At 44.7% G+C, this 20,616-nt stretch overlaps 1 protein-coding gene across 5 annotated transcripts in view; it reads right to left on the reverse strand.

The window, feature by feature from the left end:
- The window catches only part of LOC130524891 (cadherin-22-like), a 115,876-nt gene extending 96,021 nt beyond the window's left edge, over positions 1-19,855 (reverse strand). For all 5 annotated transcript variants that reach the window (XR_008950277.1, XR_008950276.1, XM_057031410.1 and 2 more), the window contains exon 1: positions 19,626-19,855. The gene's annotated coding sequence lies outside the window, so the exon portion shown is untranslated. The remainder of the gene's footprint in view (positions 1-19,625) is intronic.
- Between the last annotated feature and the right edge of the window lie 761 nt (positions 19,856-20,616).

A 20,616-nucleotide genomic window follows, 5' to 3' on the forward strand; every position in this document is an offset into this window, starting at 1 on the left:
AACACACAGACAATAAAGATATAATTCAAGTCTGGTGGAGGGCAATCCTTTTGAAAAAAATGTCAATAAAGGCTCAAGTGACAGCTACAGAGAAAAGCAGACAAAGTGTCCATTTACAAACAGGAAGGCGCAGCACGCACATATTTCAAAACATCCCTTTTTAGTTGATGTGGATTTGCAATTAAAGTTCCTGGTGTATTTTAATCAGTTGTAAAGTAAAAGTTAACATAAACGTTAACTTTGTCTCCAGTAGACAGAACTGTTGCGCAAGGTGACCCTCTAGGACGGGCTGGTGCAATCCATTATGGAAATGCTTCATTAGCCTTTATGATTAGACGTGTACAGTGAGTCTCTCACACTCACTGTACACATGAAATACTGTCTCTCGCCCGGTACAGAAATGGGCACTAGTCCGATACAGCAAGATCCATCCTAGAGAGGAAAACGTTCAGGGCAACGGCTCCGTGTAGGACCCTCCACTGGAGGTCCCCGGTCCTCTTCCTCCGTGGTGGCTTGTTAGGCAGGCTCCAGCAGGAGGGGAGGCTCCATCCCTTCCCAGCCAGTCAGCCTACAAGCTGGTGCTCCTGTTTGGACAGTCATATGAGCTGTTTCCTCGTTTTGCCCATGTGCTGGGTCGGTAAGGTCCGACGCCGCTCTGTGTTTAATCCAATGGCTCGCTGACTGGATGAAAAGGAGCTTGTCGGGGAAGTATATCCCCAAATCAGGGAACCTCATGCCTTTGGTCTGCGTGAGAAAACTCTTGATCATACTTGGGGGGTACAAATCATCCCTCTCACTGTCCGCCACCGTGTTTGACAGTTCACTGCCGTCGGACATGTACTTGTGGTCACTGGTGTTTGGGGGCAGCGGCTGCATCCTCCAGCCGTCCAGCTTTTTTGTCTCCACTGTCCTTCCTGACATTTTTCTGCTTTCTTCGCCGCTTTGTGGGAGCAGGCCACCATTCAGATACCGCCCCCCCCCGCTGCCCTCACTTGTACCCGCACCTCCCTCACCCAGCTCACCTGTGCTCACACCCACCTCACCCCGCTCACCTGTGCTCATTCCTCCCTCACCCAGCTCGCCAGCCACTATCCCTGGCGCCCCACGCTCACCTGTCACCTGCCCCACTTCACCTACCGCTACACACTGGTCACCTGTTTGACCCAAGTCTCCCGTCTCTCCTGCCTCACCCAGTTCACGTATTTCACCCATTCCCTCACCAGTCTTACCTAGTTCACCCAACCCACACAACACATCAACCACCACCCCAGTTAAATCCATTTCCTTCCCCACTTCGCCACTCTCGCCAGTCACTTCCACCACCACCTCCACGTTCTCCCTCTCTTCAATCACTTCAGTCTCACGCACACACTCACTCCGTTTTCTCCGTTTTCCGTCCGGAACAGCGGGGGCCCCCTCTGCACCGCACCACCGACGCCTCACCGCCGGAACCCTAACCCTAACCCTTCGCTGATGAACGGCGGCACGTTGGACAAAGTAATCCGTGCCGCCGGCTGCGTCAGCGGAGTCACCTGGAAGAACTGCCCCCCCACAGTGAGCCCCGTCTCCACCAACCTGTTCGCCTGTTCCACCTTCTCCAGGAACAGCACCACCGCCCTGTTCATGCGGGCGGCGGATTTCACTGAGCTGTGGCCGATTTCCTGGCCCACAGCCAGAGCCACCTCCTCCACACTGAGTACGGAGCCCGCTCCCACCTTCACCCCGTGCCTCCTGCTCAACCCGGTTAAGCTGGCGTTGGCCGCCATGATGGCCGCACGTGGTCAGCCGCCCCACAAACTCACACAAGCACTCGCTAACACTAAAATAAAACTACAAAACAGACAATAAATCAAACTATATTCACAAACATTCACACTCACACACAAAAGGAGAGAATAGGAAAGGCGTTTTTGCCCAGTATCTCGCTCGCTCTCTCTCTCCCGCTCACACTCCGTCCACCACCAGCAGAAAGAAAGAAAGAAAGAAAGAAATGCTCTAGTGCAATAAGAGGACCAAATGCTGCCTTTCTTGCCATTGTCCCCTTTCTGATCTGACCACTGCAATCACCCCCACCCCCCTGCCCACTACTCAAACCTCTTCACCCACCCACCCACCCCCACGTTTACCTGAGCAGTGCTCCTCCCAAGAGGCATTAAACTCGCTGGCCCTGTTTGATTTAGGCAGGTCGGGTGTCAGTGTTCGCTACAAGCCCACGGTGAACCATGAATAATGGATCTGCCATGGGTCTGAGTCCCCCAGGGACTCCCAGCTGCCCCCTCCCCCACTTCCGGTTGTGACTGGAATAGTCAATGTCCCATTAACAACCAATGATTCATAAAGGTTCTCACTGTCAGCACACAAGAAACAGGAAATGTGAAAATTGGATTGTTAATGGGAGAGCAATGGCGCACCCCGTTATGTACATTTTGCAAATATGCTCTCATTGATCCAAATACTTTGATAATTAAAAAGATGCTAAAGGCCATTTTACAGCCATTAAAAATATAGCTGGTAACAAACTTACAGACGCCTTGTATGGAGATTCTCACTGACTCCAACCTCCGAGTTCTACCTCCAGAGTCATCCGTGGTTTTACATAATCTTTAGCTGATCCTAAACTTCAAAGATATGGAGATGTGTGATTGTTGGGACTCAAAAGACAATTTCTTCTGTTCAAATCCAGGGCTGATAAGCTCAGCTGGAATCAAAGCACCACAGCAGCCTCTAATCTTTTTCTGTTCACATACGCGTGGATATTTAACAATTCCTCCTTGTTCCCACCGTGTCTGTCTGTGAAAGGTGTAATCCTGATATGAGCTTACATTCTTGCACTTGCAAATATTTGTTCACCTTTAGAGGACTCTAATTCAAATGAGCAATTTAGATCAAAATCAGTTAGATAATGTCAAGCATTTAATTATGTTAAAACATGACATAAATGCATGACAGTGCCCTGTTATTGTACTGCAACCCTACGATGCACTGACGCGCTTTAATTTCAGCATACGCGACCTCAGCACCACTTCCCTGCAAGTCAGTGAGTCCACTGAGCCCTAATATGTGACGACATAATTTCCTCAAAGATCCCTGTAACGTCTCTTTGCACTGCTCTTCAACAGTAAAGGAGCTGCCCAAGGTCAAATTAACATTGGCTGGACCAGAGGTCAACAGGCTGGCCCTCTCTGCGCTCTCTCAACCACGGTCTCCCTTTTTGACTTCCTGTCCACACGTCCTACATGCGGCTATGCCTTCGCTCTAAACGCTGGTCATGGCAGCCGACCTGTGCAGAGGGGCATGTAATCACATACTCATCGAACATTCATTGGCTAGGAATAGAAGCAGTGCAATTTTGAAGGTATCAAAAAAAAAAATTCTCTCTTTGTATGAAATCAAAACACGCGTCCTTGTCTGTGTGGCATTTATGCGAGCAGAAGAGCAGGTCGGCCAGGTGAACCTGTCAGCTCAGAACAGGATGGCTCTCCTCTCAGCAGAGAGGCTCAGGCTCTAAGACTTTTCCATTGTCACGACAATAGAGACAAGAGGTTGCACTGTCCGTTAGTCCTGCCATTGAAGACGAGAGGTGTCAAGAACATGACATCAAATGTTTCAAACGGTTCATATTTGAGGGGACTCTAAAAACAGAGGCTAGGGTGCGGGAGAACAAGGGAAAAGATTTAACTTTATAACCTGCCGGTGGAGCTTATTAGGCCACTGCAACAGCATGCAGTGATGAATCACCTGTTCCAATAGAAACGATGGCAACTGAACTTGTGCATCAGCTGAATGTTGATTTAGCCCTTTAGGGGTATTTCATTTTCAATCACAATAGCAGCTATGAGCAGCAGCTCATTTGTATGAGGCACTTTGTACAATTTGTAGAGAGTTCTCTGTGAAGAAAAAAGACACAATGAATTTCCGGTAAGACAAAAAACGTACTGGGAACAGCTTCGCTCAATGCCATGACTTATTAAAGTAGCATGCCTTCAGCAGGTATTAATATCATCACCTGCTACACAACACTGAAGCCTAACTTTGCCTTTAATCCCAGCAGGTGCCCAGGTGGCACACAGGGATAGCCATTTTCTGCCTCTCTCCTGTCCTGTAATGGCCCAAAGAAACTTGCCTTTGCCTTTGTTACGGATCACGAGCTCCACACGCCACATGAATCACAAATATTTCGGTTTGTTTAAATTCATTTCCCGCTTGCATTAAATTCAAGCCCATTCTCATGCCACTATTGTGCTATTTTCTCCTTGTAACAAAAATGTAGAGAGGCATTAATGCCCAAGCTCACAACCAATATGGAGCTTCCACTGGTGGGTAACGCCGGTAAAAATGTCAGCCCAACCTTATATGATGCCACACTGTGTGGGATGAACTCTGCTCATGGCTCTGCCCAGTAACATATTTCCAGTTGTTTTTTGAGCCGCTCATAGATAAAGGTAAAGGCTGAAGGTTAAGAGGCGACCAACCATTTTTGGTGCACACTCATCCAATACAGAGCGCCGGCCGAGGTGGGTTTAGGTCAATTCATAAAGTCCGGTCTCCTGGATATGGCCACCTTCTTATGGTCTGTGCTTGTTGGGAAGGAAGGAACCTGGGCGTCAACTGAAAACACAACCCTCGGGTCAACCCATGTTCCTGGATTATCTTCCCTTGATTGTTGTATTGGGCCAGAGGGAAGAGCAGTTGTTGGAAAGGAGAAAGAATATTCCAGCCTCATTTTGTTGCTGTAAACTGTCCATTCACCTATTTTTGGGGATATGTCTGATGAAATGCAGTAGGAGAAGCGTCAGACTGCAAAAAGGATTAGAAAGTGAGTCCCGAAACACATAACAAAGAGGTCACAGAGGTTTTCAATCGTCTGTTATTACCAGGCACAACAAAGATGCAGGTGCAGCGATGCTCCCACAAGAGGGGAAAAATCCATTACTGAGACTTTAACTACAGCCTGCAGGGCCAAATCTGCCATAAGTATGTATGTAGGCGGGACAAGGATCATTTAGCTGAACTGTGTCAGACAGTGGAGGATATTCACCAAAACATTGTTCTGCATGCTTCACTGCAGAACACTGAGCTCAGAAGCCATTTGGACAAATAAACTTCGCTGAAGGCTTTGTAACCATGAGCGCCTCTTTAACGTGCTTCATGTTGTTATTTTCCCATCAATCATCATGAAATGAGGCTTTAGCATTACAGGAATGAATCAGCTGACCATCTTCTTTTGTTTTGTTTTTTTTTAGTTTCGCTGAACACCTTTGTACAAGAATGGGGAGTGCATAACACAGAGAATAATAAGCAAAAACAGAGAATAATGAGCAGGCGCTGATGTCTACATTGTTATTTTTATTGCATGCTGATAACAGGAAGCTGTAATGGCTGTGAGCAGTGACATGATTGGGTTCCCAAAAGTCTCATTTCTCGTAGCTTCCCAGCCAGCGCGGTTGTTTGTGATGTTTCGTGCATTTTTTTGGGTGCTAGACTGAATGACTGATTGTAGCTTAATTGGGAAAAAAGGCTGAAGACTGTTCAGCTCTGAGAATTCTGAACAAAAAGAAACTAATGTAGCTGTGTGAAATGCCAACTAAACGGTAAAAAGTTACCCATTACATCATAAGGCCGACTGGACGGCAATTAAAATGTGATTCATTGGTCCTCATTCGATATTTCATCATCACTGCGATTGCCTGTAAAAACAATTTAGCTGGCCTCCAGCTAAAGCCACTGTAAATTGTGTACCCCATTCCAGGGTCTACTAAACTATACCCTGTCAGGAGAAGTGAAGGCGAGACAATTACATTTCAGTGTTGCAAATCTCAATCAGCTCAAGAGAAAGGAGCTCGGAACATAATTGTCCCGTTTATCAGTTATATTACAGCTTCCTATAGGCACTGAGGTCAATAAATCAACAGGTAATGTAGAGATGCTACATTAGACCCTCTCAGTTGACATATCTCTAACAAACAGGTCGTCCTTCACTTAAAAGAATGTTGTCAATGTTCATGTCTTCGACAGTGAAGCAGGCACCAATGTAACATTATATGTTGGGCTTAAGACGGTATCGCGTGCTAATATTATGTTGGGGAATTGCTCGGGAGGACGGCAACAGGTGACGACTAAAGATTGGCTGGCAAAGTCATAAATACATCACCCGAGAATTCAATATTTCCAAGTCTGTTATGGCTTCCAGTTTGTCAGGGTATTAGTGAGATCTCTGGAGCTGAGAGGTAAGTTGAATCAAGTGGAACCCCAGAAGATCTCTCCTGGTATAGAACACCGCGGCGGGTGAGAAAAATGAACAAAACAAGAGAAAAAAAACCCCAAAAAAACAAAGTAGCGTTCAGAACAGGAAATAAAAGCACCTAATAGCAAACCGCAGGCAAAATGACTCACCTGCTTCTTTACTGTTGCTTTGTTTTGTTTCTTTCCTCCTTAGTTAATAACACAATTAAAAATGAGCTTTAACAGTGCTGTAGAAAAACACACTTGGCAAAAACAGTCTAAAAGGTGCACACGATATCCTAAGATATTGCACTGCTCATTAGAGACCAGCAGGCCGACTTCACTTTTAAATTGGCTAGGTAGTCGATTGCACAGATTAATTTTGTTGTCTGTATCCCCAGGTAGAAATCAACAAATCATTTCTATTATTTATTCACACAACAACAAAAGTCCTCTCGTTGCACAACTTTTTTAATATGATGAGCACAGAATTCATTCAGGAAAAAAAAGGAGTCAGAAATATCCCGAAATTAAATTATCGACATCAAAAATCCGATTCCCTTTGATGCAAAGAGAGGGAGGTCAACGAGAGGCCACTATGAAAGAGTTCGGAAGCCGAAAGCCAGCAAAAATAAAAATAAAAATCACATCTTTGTGATCATCAATGTTCATGGATTAGACAAAAAGAAAAAGGATGTTCACACAAAGGAGTACAGGACTCACCAAAGTAAAGCTCAGTGAGGAGTTCTTTGGACTGAGGACATCAAAATGGAGCTTTGAGCCTCGCTGGGCACTGGAAGAAATCACCCCCTTGAGAATCATGGGTTGGAATCATGGTTGGAAGCATTAAGAAGCGAGGATGGGGGCAATTCTGACCAACAAACTCTCACTGGCAGCCATCAAACAATGGTGCCCAGTCAGATGCTATTTACTTTTAACACACTCCTAATTTATATCTCTCTAAAGACATATCAATGCATCTGAGTTCTTCATGCGAAGGCAACATGACGTGGGTGGAAGTACACAAAATTGGTTATTATTGTATTTTCAAAGCCACAAAGCCGTGGCAAAATGCTGTGTACACCTTTTCAACAGCGATGATGAACTGGGACAGACTCATCTGTTTCTTTTCAGAACAGAAAAATAGTTAGTGTGCTCATTAATGGTTGAAAAGACTAAATTACATGTTTTGCACAACCGCCAAGTACCCCCCCCCACCTTCAAGGAGAAAACGGCGTTGAAACCGTGTCGTTCTCTGCTGTCTTTTTTTGAAGGGAAGAGGAGGTAGAAGGGAAAAAGGCAGCAGCATATAATTTCCCAGTAAATCCAGGTTTTCACTGGTTTTCCAGCTACAGCTGGAGAAAGAATCCAAGGAGATGCTGCCATCAGGGATGGCTGCACAATCCCCCTTGAGCAGAAGTATTGTTATGTCTCCTGGGTATTATCTTACAAAGCCCATTATGTTAGAGAAACAACGAGGACACACAGGCCCAGCGCTGTCGTAACAGACACACACACACTCACACTCTTGCACGAACACTAGTTTAATCTTTGCAAAGATATGTATTATCAGTACAAATCCCAGCGTGTCCTGGGATTACCGATATGTGTGCATGCAGCTGTGCGCCATTAAAAGCAGATGTGGCATCTTCACAAAATAAATTCTCAGGGACCAAAATCAGCAAATGTGTAGATAAAAGAGCAAATTGGCCCCACGTTTAGCCCACATTAAACCACTGAAGCTTAGATGTCTTGTGGATTTTCACTAAATTATCCCGGTATGGACGTAATTTATTTTATTTATTTATTTTTTTTCCAGGGGGGAGGGATAACTCGCTCTCTTAAATACATTCATTACATTTTATCCTCCCTAAATTGTTTTGCTTATCTCAGATCCAGATGAATTCAATTTTAATTAGAACTGTGCTAATGAGTTCAGATCTTTGTGGTGATAATGGGCAACACACGTAACAACTTTTAGCCTCATTGTGTCCTGATTTGCACCCCGAGCTGGTTTAACATAAAATGTGCGATGCTCAGACTGGGCTAGGTTTGGGAAGGAGGTCAGGAGGCATCAAACATCGGATGTTGCATATTTTTGGATTAGGCCAGTTTCTCTCGTGTCTGTTGAATCACCACTATGGAATCACTATGGAAGCCACCAGGTGCGTGGTGTTGTGGCTCTGTCTGGCCAAATGGTCTACTGTACACTTTAGGGGATTATCATGTCTGCCCTTATGTAAGAGGTCAGTCAGGGGTTTTGAACAGTTAAACGTGTTTCCAGCCAAAGAACTTTCACAGTTAAAAGGCGTTAGTCTGTGTGGACACGTGCTGCAGTGTGGTAAACGTCCAGTTCTGTTCGGTCTCTTTGGCTGCCAGAAATCTTTAATCGTAGAAAATAGTGTGGTTCAGATTTGCAGTTTACTGTAAAAGCATTTTATAGTGCCTATTGTGCTCATCCAGACGTGGGTGGGTGTGCTGTCAGCACTTTACTGGCGTTTTAGAGATATTTGTTACAGTGAATTGTGACTACTGGGGCTTACTGGGAAGGAGCTCAGACGTTCTGTCTCTGGCCAAAGACAGCTCTTTCCTTGTGCTTCTTCCCTGCTGGTGTTTGTGAAGGAGCCGGGCAGCAGATTCTCAGACACTTCCCAAACATGTGGAATGACAATTTTTGTATGTGGGTGTTAAAGCAAGGAGCTCATTTACATTCCAGAATAATCTTCTCCATCATGCCACCGTGGATGGCTTCTTTTTTTTTACTTTGAATCATACTGATGGATTCAGAACTTATTTAAAATATATTCACAACTAAAAATACACCGGCAGTTAGCAGACATCTGGAATGGAACGACGCGATCAATTTTCTTGCAATTAAAGCCAAGCTGCCACGTTAATCATTTTTAGTAGTGTTAAAATGCACCTGATGTGGTAAAACCAAAATCAGAAGGTCTGAAGTATGCATTCAGGTTTGGATCAATCAAACGGTCCAAACTGCAGATGCGAGAGCCCGTTTGCTCCCCAAAGGTGGGGCAAATGTCATTAATGTTAATCAGGTCAGCTCTGGCCTAGTCCAGAGTACAAAGGATGCTTCCTTGAGAGGAAAAGACCTCCTCAGACAGCAAAGGAGCGACCGTATGTCATCAGTGTTGAGATTCAGCAGGAATCCCACGATCATTACGCCTGCTCTCACTCCAATATTGTACATTTCAGCTCTGGCCTCAGGAGCAGGCTTGACTAATGTTAGGTTGGGAAGGGCAGAAATGCAGAGGACCAGCTTAGCTTAAATGCTTAGGAGCAACAAATGTGGCTTCTTTTTTAATTTAGCTGGCTGATCGCTGTGTACTTTAGGGCTGTTGGCGTTCTCGGTTACGTTAGCATCAACAGCACCAAAAAGAGGAAGTGCGGCAGACCTGAGACACTGTATCTTTAACAATTGCACTAGACATGCACAGCTGTAGGCCGGTATTTGGAAGTGCAACTATTTTCAAACTCTATTCAGTTCCTGTCTGATGAATATTACCAGCTACAAATCTCATGCTGTTGTCAAGAACGCGACACAACTGTGAGGCGGAATCAAAGATATCTCAACCCAGACTTGCATGAATATTTATCTAAACGCACAACTTATCCACGTATCAGACTCTAGTCAACACCAGCATCTTGAAAGAGTCTCAGCTCACCGGAGAGGGAACTTTTCAAACTGTCTTAGCAGCTCTGATTTACTTTGCTGGATGAGCCTCTGAGAGACTTAAGCTTTTTGTAGGAATGCAAGTCTGAGAGGGAACATACTCTTGAGAGCCCGGTGCGGGTACATGATCCAATCTGATGCTTGTAGTGGTGTCTGTGCCTTTCCCCGCTGCTTGATTTGCTTTTATGGCCTTTAAGGGCTGTGATAGTCAAGTAAAGGAGAAGCGACCTTGAGGAGGGGGATTTTTCAGCAGGTTGCGAGTGTTGCAGCAGCCTTTCTGCAAAACCCTCAGCGCTCACTGCTTGCTTTAAAATCAACATCACACATTAGCTTTAATCCGATTTACAAAGGTTTAAAGAAAAAAGATTTGACACACGGTCTCCCTGGGCACAGGCCTTTTTTCCCCCCAAAGCAACCTCATTAAAAATACACACTGATCAAAACAAGATTGTCCTTCAACAAAAGACACAAGGTACTTTATAGAAACATTAACTAAGAGATCCTGACATTTGAAAATCATGTGCCATCGGTTAATGTAGGTGATGCAATAGATAAAGCCTAAAATAACGGCATGACAGGGTGGTTAAAAGGTGGAGCTGGCTGTGGGACAGAGGTTAGAAAAATGCTGTCAGCTCATGTGTAATGCTGAAAATATGATGTGTTCACTACCAAACCCAAACCTGCAAAAGCAGAGAAGGCAAGGACCAACTGCTGGCAATTTGACTGGTTTTATTTGCATATTCAAGTTTCGTCTCACAGAAGTACAAGTAAACAGACACAATAAATGACATAACGTCCAGGGAAATCACCTGAGCTGCAATATAAGTGTGTTTAAAGGGTGTTGCAGTTACTCTCTCATCCTGCTTCACAGGGGGATGGTAATCATGAATCAAACAGTGGTCAACCCTCGACCCCTGAGGTCAATGCGCTGAAGTGTCCTTCAACCTAAAACTGCTCCCGAGGACAAATCCATGACTGATTACATGTGGAAATGGTTGCTGTAACTGATGACCTGAAGGTTCCTTGTGAAAGTGATCCTGTGGAGGACTAGAAGAGAGTAGACTTCAAAATTGACATTGTTTGAGTGCAAATCAATCTCCCCTCATAAAGAGGACATGTAAAACACATTAACAGTGTTTTTGCTCTTTTCACCAACTGCTAGCGCTCAGAATGCGAATGCTTCCAAATGAAAATGCAGAAAGCTATCCAAGCAGCTATTAGATGCATGGATTCAGATATCAGGACCTTCAGGATCAACGTCTTCTGAGCCAAGTTTAACAACACCAGACAACATTGCTGCATGGTTTCGAGGGCGGAACATAATCAGTGGATTATCCAAGTGTGCTTGAAAGAAATCCTGTTCATGATGCCCACATATTGGTGTCATTTATTTTAAAAAATCTCTTTAATATAAAGTGATTTAATTGCTGGTAAATAGCAATAAATACCCTTGTATTACTCACTAAATGGCATTAAGTGTAAAGCGCTCCCAATAACTTGTGTTACCCCCATTGGCAGAAATAGCTTCAGTGAGCTGCTTCTTGCAGCCGTCTCAGACAGACTCGGTCTGCAGAATTCTTTCAGCCGTGAGACGTTTGTGGAGTTTCTTGTATGTACAGCCTGTTTAAAGTCACCCCCACAGCATTTCAATGCAGCGGTCTCCTTCCGTGAAGGAGAAAGTCGTGCACCGTCTCTTTCTGACTGTAGAGACTTGAGCTTCCTCGTTGGCGGCAGCAGCAGCAGGAGCCTGCTGGAGGCCCCGTGCTGATGCTTTAGAGGGTTTGGAGACTACTTTTCAGCATCTTGCAGTCTGCTGAACTTGCTTGGACAGTTGTACCGGAGCAGGTTGACAGTCGCTTGATTCTTTTTCAAAAGACTGCGTCTAAGAAGCCGAAACATGCTCACGTGTCGGAATTGCACAGCAGTTTTACTGCACAGACATGACATTTATTGGGATTTTTTAGGGGGAGGGGGATGTGACCCATCTTTATACTCCCCCGGTCCATGTAGAAAAAAAGAGTGAGTGTAGTTTGTATAAAAAGAATAATTTATTTGTGGTTTTGCTCTTTCACCAGATGCTACATGAAGTGAAATTCACTCTATGATGTAATGCCAAGAGGCATTAATGAACAAGACAGTAATAAAACAGCTTCATCGGTATGGCTGGAATAGACGGGAACCTGTTCTGGACAAACAGACGCGGGCTTAGAGACAATCTGAAGGGAAGAGGTTTGAGCTGAAATTGGAACAGTCGGCATCACAGGGGTTAAAATATGTCTGCCGACTCTAAACAAGGACGCCGTTTCACGATATCGACGAGTCCAACTCCCACCTTCATAATGTCAGTCAGAATTGCATGCAGCCGCATTTGTTGTCTTGACAACATGAGTGCTGAGCATAAACTGGTTGATCAAATGTGAAGAAAGGAGATAATTACAACATCTTGGATGGATCTGACATCTGGCACAAAGACAGAAGTTCACGTCAGAGGGGCTGTTAGATCAATTCTTCTTTTTTTTTTTTACAGTCTGCGCCGTTAATTGGCATCCTGTTCTTTGCAAATTTAGGCTGTGCACTGAATTAGTAAATATGTATTATTCAAGCCAAGTTAGTTTAGGGTTCATATTGGTTCACCAATGCAAATGCTTAGACGAAAATGTTGCCACAAGGGAGGAAACCTCTGAACCTCTCTGTACAGTCGGCCTGTATTTTTCTAAAATTTTCTGTGATGTTTCTCTTTGCATGTGTATACATGCTTATGCACTTAGCTGTGTGCAGGTCGGTGTGCGTGCACTGCTGTTGTTGTTGCTGCTTTCTTTGCACGACTGTGTGTAAGCAAGCTTTAAAAAGAGATCTAATAATATTACCAAGGCCGTACAACATTTCCCAAGAGTCTGTTCGAAATGCATAATTCAGCAAATGCTGAATTTAAGGAAATTTGATCTTTTGGGGTTGGGCAGCGCATCAAACAGTATACAACTTTATCTCCCAGATATGCCATGTTAAATTTGATCAATAAGGAATTACGCAAATTAAGCCTCCACTAATTTTTATCTTTTGTGCTTCTGTGAGGGAATGAGGACTACAGTCTTTGATGATCTCTACGTCCAGCCACAAAAACTGGTCAAATACGTGAGGCTTTTTTAGCCCCACAAAAGATAACCTGTAACCTGGGAAATGAACAACATAAATAACATTGCATTGCTGGAATAGTTAGCGCAGTATCCACTCAGAGGCTTTAGAAGCAGTAGAGGACTGGTCTGTGACGCCCATTGTTTCGAGACTCCTCGTACTCAGCTGAGCCTGCAGGCGTATCGGTGTATCTTCCCAGTTGATCACCTAATGGTGCAGGTAACTGGCTTTTGCAGTGGGTGGTCTTCTCACCCACAATTACCACACCAAAATCAAAGTTATAACCTAGCTGCCAGACACTTTCAGTGTCACCTAAACATATGCTGCCCTATCCGTATCCAGCATGTGGGCTGGATACCACAGTATAGTAATTACAAGAGTATTAACAACAGCCATAAGCAGGAGCACCTTCATCATCACCGTGACTTTAGTCAGTTGTGAAACCCAAAATAAACCCTCACAGGCACAAAATGTTTCACAAGTATAAATTATCGGACACTTTAGCAATAACAATGTCGAAATTCTGCATTGACGTTTGCCTATTATATGTTGTCTTGTCCTCGTCCTCTCAAGGTTATGAGGTGCTGGAGCCGGTTCCAGGCTCGGAATTTACAGAAGGCAAGAAAGAAGAAGAAGAAAAAAAAGAGAGATCGAAATCTTGAGAAGTTGCCAGTTCACAGAAGGGCTGACGTCGATGCTGGCTGGCAGATGCTGGATTGTTTCACATTCATGGATAATCTTTGGTCTCTAATCAACCAAGCGTGCATAAAATCAGAGCTATGGCAGGTAAAGCAGAGCAGCTGTAGAACACCCAGGAGTGGAGATTGATCTTTTTCGAAGAAGCGGTTCTCGCTTCAGAGCGTCGACGCTGCGTTTTTATGCGCGCTACATAAAAACAATGGCTCGACTGGGAAATGGCCAAACTGGTCCGACACCCGCGTGTCCCCCAACTTCCTGAATCAAGTTGAGTTACTAAAAAGGTCTAACTAACCCTTAAAATGATGTATGATTGGTATCACAGCCCAGCCGAACTGCGGTTATCAGTCTTTTCTATTACTACTTGAGTCACTCAGTAAGTCTTTGAAAGTGACAGCTCGTCATAAATCTCATTTCAGGAACGCTTACTGTCGACGAGCATCCTCCCCCTGCAAAAATGTCACCTTCTACAGCCAGTAGATAATCGCAGATCAGAGAAGAGCTGGAGAAACATCACCATCACCCATCATACAGGGCGAGAGTGGTTTACTGACATGACAGGAACTTACAACGTAAAGAAACCAAAAGAAAATCAACCATAGAATGTAGACGGTTTGCTTCTTAAAATGACCCCAGAGCCTGCTCTTCACGTTGGTTTCCATGCATAAATCAAAGAAGAGCAAACACAAAACATGATAATAATTTCCTCTTCACGCCTCTTTGTTCATTTTAATCTGCCGCACGGGGAGAAAAAAAATCTCTTCAAACCTGCTTGTCAGTCCCCGTGTGAAGCCTGCGTGCACTGAATCACGGTGTTTGTGCGTCAATACACGTCAAATAATTCCAAGTCAAAGATGCGGATGACTTTTCCCTACCTTGGCAGCCTTCATCTCTCCTAAGCCGTCACCGACGCACAAACACTCCACCGCACAGGATCTGCCAGTGAGGTTACGGCAGACTCCGCGGAGGAGTTTTCATGAACCGTGACATCCAGGTGAAGAACTGCCTGTTTGCAAAGCAGTTGTTCTTCCCACTCCAGCGCGAAAAGGCACAAACGTAAATCTGCCGACCGGCTACAGAAGGAGGAAGATTGACTGCCTGGTATCCCGCAGTGATGGAATTCAGCCTCCAGGAAACCACGCACATTAGGCAGAGAGCCGGCACAGGCATCAGCACACGTACCACAAGGTGGGAAATTGCTTTTTTTTTTTTTTTTTTTTTTTAAAGCAATCAGTCGTCGGAAAACACGAGTGAAATTGGAAAGATTTTCGGCGTGGCGGAGCATATCTGATTCACTGCTGGATTCAAGGGGCTCCCTTTATCCTCCAAAACACCATGAAAATTCACATCATCGGTGCTTAAACCGTTGACTTTGATTACATGTTGGTCAGAATTAAATCCTTCATGTAAATGAGGCCCACATTTGAGGACAACTTTTTTTTCCCCTTACTCTGAAGTACAGGGCACGTCCCCAGGATGCAAAGTCCTCAAGTACTCCACTCAAACTTAGATGAAAATATGTAACAGCCTTTACAGGATTTAAGGACAAGTGCTCTTTTTCACTCATTGCGGCTCTATAATAGATTGCGGCGCTTGTTGGTAATTACGGCTTTGAGCGAACCTTCAAAACTGTAAAGCTGAAAAATAACGCAATGGCGACACCTTCAATGTAATAACATGCATTTCTAACACATTTGTTAAACATATTTTTGTTAAACATACAGCATTTACTTGGTGCAATGAAGTCTGGATTAAATGACCTAATAAAGGCCTTGTGTGTGTAATTTGGTGGCAACTGTTGGTATGACAACAGGCTACTGTAGAAACATTGTTGGAGCCATTACTGGATGTGTTGGCACTTAAAGGAACCAAAAGAATTTGGGTACTTTTTGATTAACACGATTGTTCTGGCTAAATGAATGAATTAACATTTACATGATATACCTTTTTTTATCTGTGTTGGACTGCTGATACCGCTCAGAAGAGAAGCTAGAGCCAGTAGGCTATTAGCTTAGATTAGAATAGAGACTTAATATATCCGCCGGTATGTTGTACTTAATCTCACTAATTACAATGTTTCTGCCTGTTTCCTGCGGTCCTTAGGCTAAGCTTCTCACATATTGGTGAAGAGTATGGGGGGAAAAGGAGGTAAAATAAACATCGTGTCATCTCTGTGGAGAAGAACTTTTCTGGAGCCTTACAGCAAAACAGTACTGCAACTCAGTCATTAAAGTAAAGCTTTATTTTGAAGAGATGTTTATGTCGAAACAGCGCGCAGACAGGAGTTTATTTCGAAAACCCTGCCTACATTTTGCTTATTAGCTCGGTAGAGAACAGCACCTCACTTTCTCACGTCAGATCTGACTGTCAGCCGGGTGAAAATGGGAATTATTAAAACAGAACGGACAGCTAGGCTCATCCCTGCTATCAATCCACATTATTTTTCACAGCTTACGTGGAGAATGCACCACACGGCGACAGATTCATCTAATAACTTTGGAAGAAAGTGAAAAAGCTTTGTTTAATGAAAGGCCACCAAGGCTTTAACACTTCAACAGAAAGCCAAACGACCACAGATCATAGAAAAACAGGCCAGTTCACTCTGATACTGTATGTGTTTATCTGTTTTATGGGGAGGTGTTTGGAAGGACACCAAATATTCCACAAAGGTAAAGTATTGTATAAATAAACAATTAAAAACCTTCCACACCATGTTTCTGTCATTGCTACTCATGTGACTGTTGTCCTACACACAGCACAAAGAAAACACACGCTCTTCCAAACTATACTATAGACTATATACTGTACTATAGACCACCGTACTATTACAATGACCTGTCCTGCTGAGGTGACACCCCCACCCCAGTTTAAAGAGATCGGCTGGGTGATACTCGTTGGTCAAACGCTCCATCGTGGACAATAGTGAATGAGGTGGCCTCATGGAGCAGACAGCCCCCTCGTTGACAGAAGATAACGCACCGATACTGCTCTCTATTTTTCCCTCTGCCCCCTCCCCCCGCCAACCCACCCCACTCCTCTACACGCACAGCATCAACGATGCCTCTGAGGTACTGTTTCCCAATTTTCCAAAAAGCTGAACATGAGCGATTGAAGACAACAGAAGATGATAGATACAGATGCAGACAGAGAGACAGGCCCAAAAAGCCTTGCAGCCATTTAACCTCCACCGCAAATAGATTTTTGTTGGATCAAAACATTGCCTGGAACCTTTTTTTTTTTCCCTTTCAAATCCAGTGCAGAGAGATGTGGAAAAAATCTTGCGCCGACACTGTCCTCTCCCCTTGTTGCACTTTGATTAAGGAGCTCGAGTGTTTATACAGCCGATGGAGTCCCTGTCTGGGAGGAGGTCCCATCCCTGAGCACCAACAGGACAGCAGGCGTGAGCAGCGAGGGGAGTAAATGCTTGGAGGTGTGTGTGTGTGTGTGTGTTTTCGTACGAGAAGGAGCGATTATACAGAGCTGCAAAGGAAAGAATCGGCCATTCCCGTACAGGACCAGCTCGGTCAGTCCCATCCTGGAATGCCTTCTCTTTCTGTACGCTAAAAACCATTTAGCTGCCTAAATTTGTCATCTTTACAGCCGCAGAAGTGTCATCTATCATCCATCCACTCCTCTCCTTCTCTTGCTACCGCCCTTTTTTTCCCTGTGTAACTCTGTCGTCCAAGCCAGCCTGGTAAACGGTAATCAATGTCTCCCAACGGTGAACGGCTGCATCTATAAATGATTTCTCAGGGCGGCTTTGTGGTGGGCGTGCGTGTGTGTGTGCATGTGTTAAAAAGTGTTAAAAAGCCAGCCTGGAATTGGCACCGACTCCCATAGCTCAAGCTGATGCATTCACTTTTAGTACATACAGTAAATCATAATCAGCCATCTGGATTATGGCTACATGGCCCTTAATGTCGACCCTGCTTGGACCCCCAGGTGAATAACTGGCATCCGGCACACGGTGCATGAAGCAGACACTCACCTGTGACTGAGCACAGGCCATTTCTTGTCCTCTTCTGTTTCCTTTTGCACTGAAATGGTTTCCTGTTTCCTGTCAGCCAGAGTCTGTGTTTTGTGTGCTAATTGAAGACAGTTACCGTAGCTGCTGCTGCCACGGCTGAAGCAGAAAACCGAAATGAAATCACTGCCAAAGATCAACAACCTTACTCAGAAGCACGTGCACAATATCAGTTGTATTGCGGCTCTGGAGAACTTTGTGCATGCATTCAGCTGTGAATATAGTAGCTTCGCTGATCTTCACCCAAACCAGCATCCATCCCGCGTTATAACCTAGAAAATCAATTCTACAAACACAGGGTCAATAAAGGTCGTTGTCCTCACCCAGAGGTTCTGCCTCTTTGATGGATTCCTGTACAGATCTACACCTAATTGGAAAATTAAACCCATTGATTGGCTGCTGGGACCTGCAGGCATTTCTCTGAGTTACCCCAACACCAATTAGCTGAGGATAAATGATAAACTGAGGCCACATCGGCAGTCGGCGCACATGCAAGCACGACGTTTCTGAAGCAGACAATCAAGAGCGTAGACACCCCCAAGGGGTAAGTTGAGCATTCCAGACCTCAGTCAAGGTCACCCACTTCTCTCTGGGCGCAAAAATGCACTTTAACCTCGCGTTCACGCGTTCTTTCCTGCAGCATGAGGGCTGACTTTAATTCACACATCGCAGAGATGAGATGAGGAGACGAGGATGGATGGTGAGGGAAGTGCAACTATCCTCCTGTGTACGGTTATCTGTGTCTGGCTGCTGAATTTTCATGCATTTCATTTCTCTTCACTGAGCCTGACCGCTCATCTGTGGCCGTTATACGGGCTGAAGGGATGCTGCCGAAGCAGCTCTAAATGCCATGTGCACCAATCACCTGTCTTGATTTCCATATACTTACAAGACATCTGTGACATGACACTACAGTAAAAGGCAGAGCGAAGAATTATAACACGCATGAAATGCAGAAATGGACAGTTGGTGTCGCGTAATATTAAAAGTTTGAGGAGCAGTTGAAAAGGCACGAATGCAATCACCTCTTATTCAAGATGTCTATTTAAGGAAATGTTTTTTTTCTTTACTTAGAACAACGTATAAAGGAATGGAATATAACTAACGTGCAAACAATGTTTTCCGGTTAAAATTCCCAATCATGGCTGCGTCTAAATCTTCTTTCGGTCACTGAACAGAGCGGCACACATCCAACTTCCATAAACGCATTCTGTTGGCGCATCAAGTGGCTGCAGCCACGACGCTTCCGCGGCATTTCCTTTCTATAGTCCGTCACTTCACCTGGGATACATATTAAAATGAGCCTCTCCTGTTGGGGTTGAGCGTTATGGGTCCATCTGGCACGGACAGGAGACGCACGTTTACAGTTTGCTGCTGCTCGGTCTTTTCTTTTTTTTTAACCATAAATTTATGCAGCGCATTTATCCAGACCACAAAGAGGTGATTTTTCCTATCCACCGTGGTAAGAACTGCGACGTGGCGGTGCTTTACGGATCGGAAACATGACTTTTCTTCCGCGCGCTGCTCACCGCAATCAGAAGAAAAGCGGCTGCCACAAATTTGTGTTACAAGTGGCCACAAGTTTTGACGAGAGCCTGAACAAGCAGACAGAAAAGATCCGGTGCAGCGTAAATACCACAATGATGCTTTGACAAATTCATCCACGCAAATAATTCAAGCACTCATAAAAATCCCGTTTGCGCAAAATGACACCCCCCACCCCCCAAATGCCGCGCACAAAAAAGGAACCGTAATTTCGTGCGGGTTTGGTTGAGTTCTATGTACAAAACCAAGATACGGAGCATGGATAACTTTCTCATTTGCTTAAATCTTATGACTGAACACCAGGGAAAGTCTTACCTTGTCATCAGGTGGCGGAAACACACGCCTTTGGCTCGACAAGTTGCCACAGGACGTGATGCCGTCCATTCGTCTTCCCGCTGCTCCCGCAATGAGAGAGGCGTACCATCCCCGGCGCGATCGGAATGAGAGCGACAGACGCTCCGTGCGTCCCGTGTGCCAGCGCTCTCCGCGTCTGAAGTCTCCCGTCTCCGAAACGGAAAGAGTGCTGCCGGCGCGGTGCGGAGCGCAAAGCCCCTGGTGGTGAGGGAGGGGATAGACAGCTGGAGAGAGGGAACTTGAGAAAAAGGACAGAGAGAGATAATTGAATCCTCCAGCAGAAATATAAAGGAAATTGAGATTTCTTTTCCAATAACTTAACAGGCAGTGATTAAATATCTAAATTTAAACTTTGAAGCTTTGAACCTCATGTGTAACCTGAATATAGGCTGATTAATTTACACTCTCCATAGTAGTGTCACGAGGTATGATTCACTATTACTATTGTACTGTGCGTTCCTTGGAGATAAAGGTATTTATGACCTGGTCATTAAGCACGATGTTTGCCTTGTAGAGGCTCATTAATGGATTGCAATTTCCCAAGCACAGTTGTGCAAAAAAGGCCCTCTAAACTCAGAACTGGGGGGAAAAAAGGTTGTTTTCAAGGTTGGTTGTGTGTTTGTTGTTTTTTTTTCTCTTTTAACAAGGCTGCATGAATGTCATAAGAGAACAATAAAGAAAAATGAAGGCATACTTGGGGACAATGGATGGTGATGAACTCTGGATGTGGTATTCACATTCATTGTTCTAGGGTGTGTCTGAAATGAAAATGTCAAGTATGTCTGCCTGCTTTTGTTTTGAAGGGATCTGCTGATTGGGGGGGACACAGAGAGACACCGAGGGAAGGGTGGGGGGGGGGGAGTTATGCGGGTAAATAATACCTGTGTTTTTTCAAAAGATTGGCCGGCAAGGGTTAGTACACGAATGCACCAGAATGCATCTCCTTGATATA

Source organism: Takifugu flavidus, chromosome 4 (genome assembly GCF_003711565.1).
Source record: "Takifugu flavidus isolate HTHZ2018 chromosome 4, ASM371156v2, whole genome shotgun sequence".
Classification (NCBI taxonomy): Eukaryota; Metazoa; Chordata; class Actinopteri; order Tetraodontiformes; family Tetraodontidae; genus Takifugu; species Takifugu flavidus.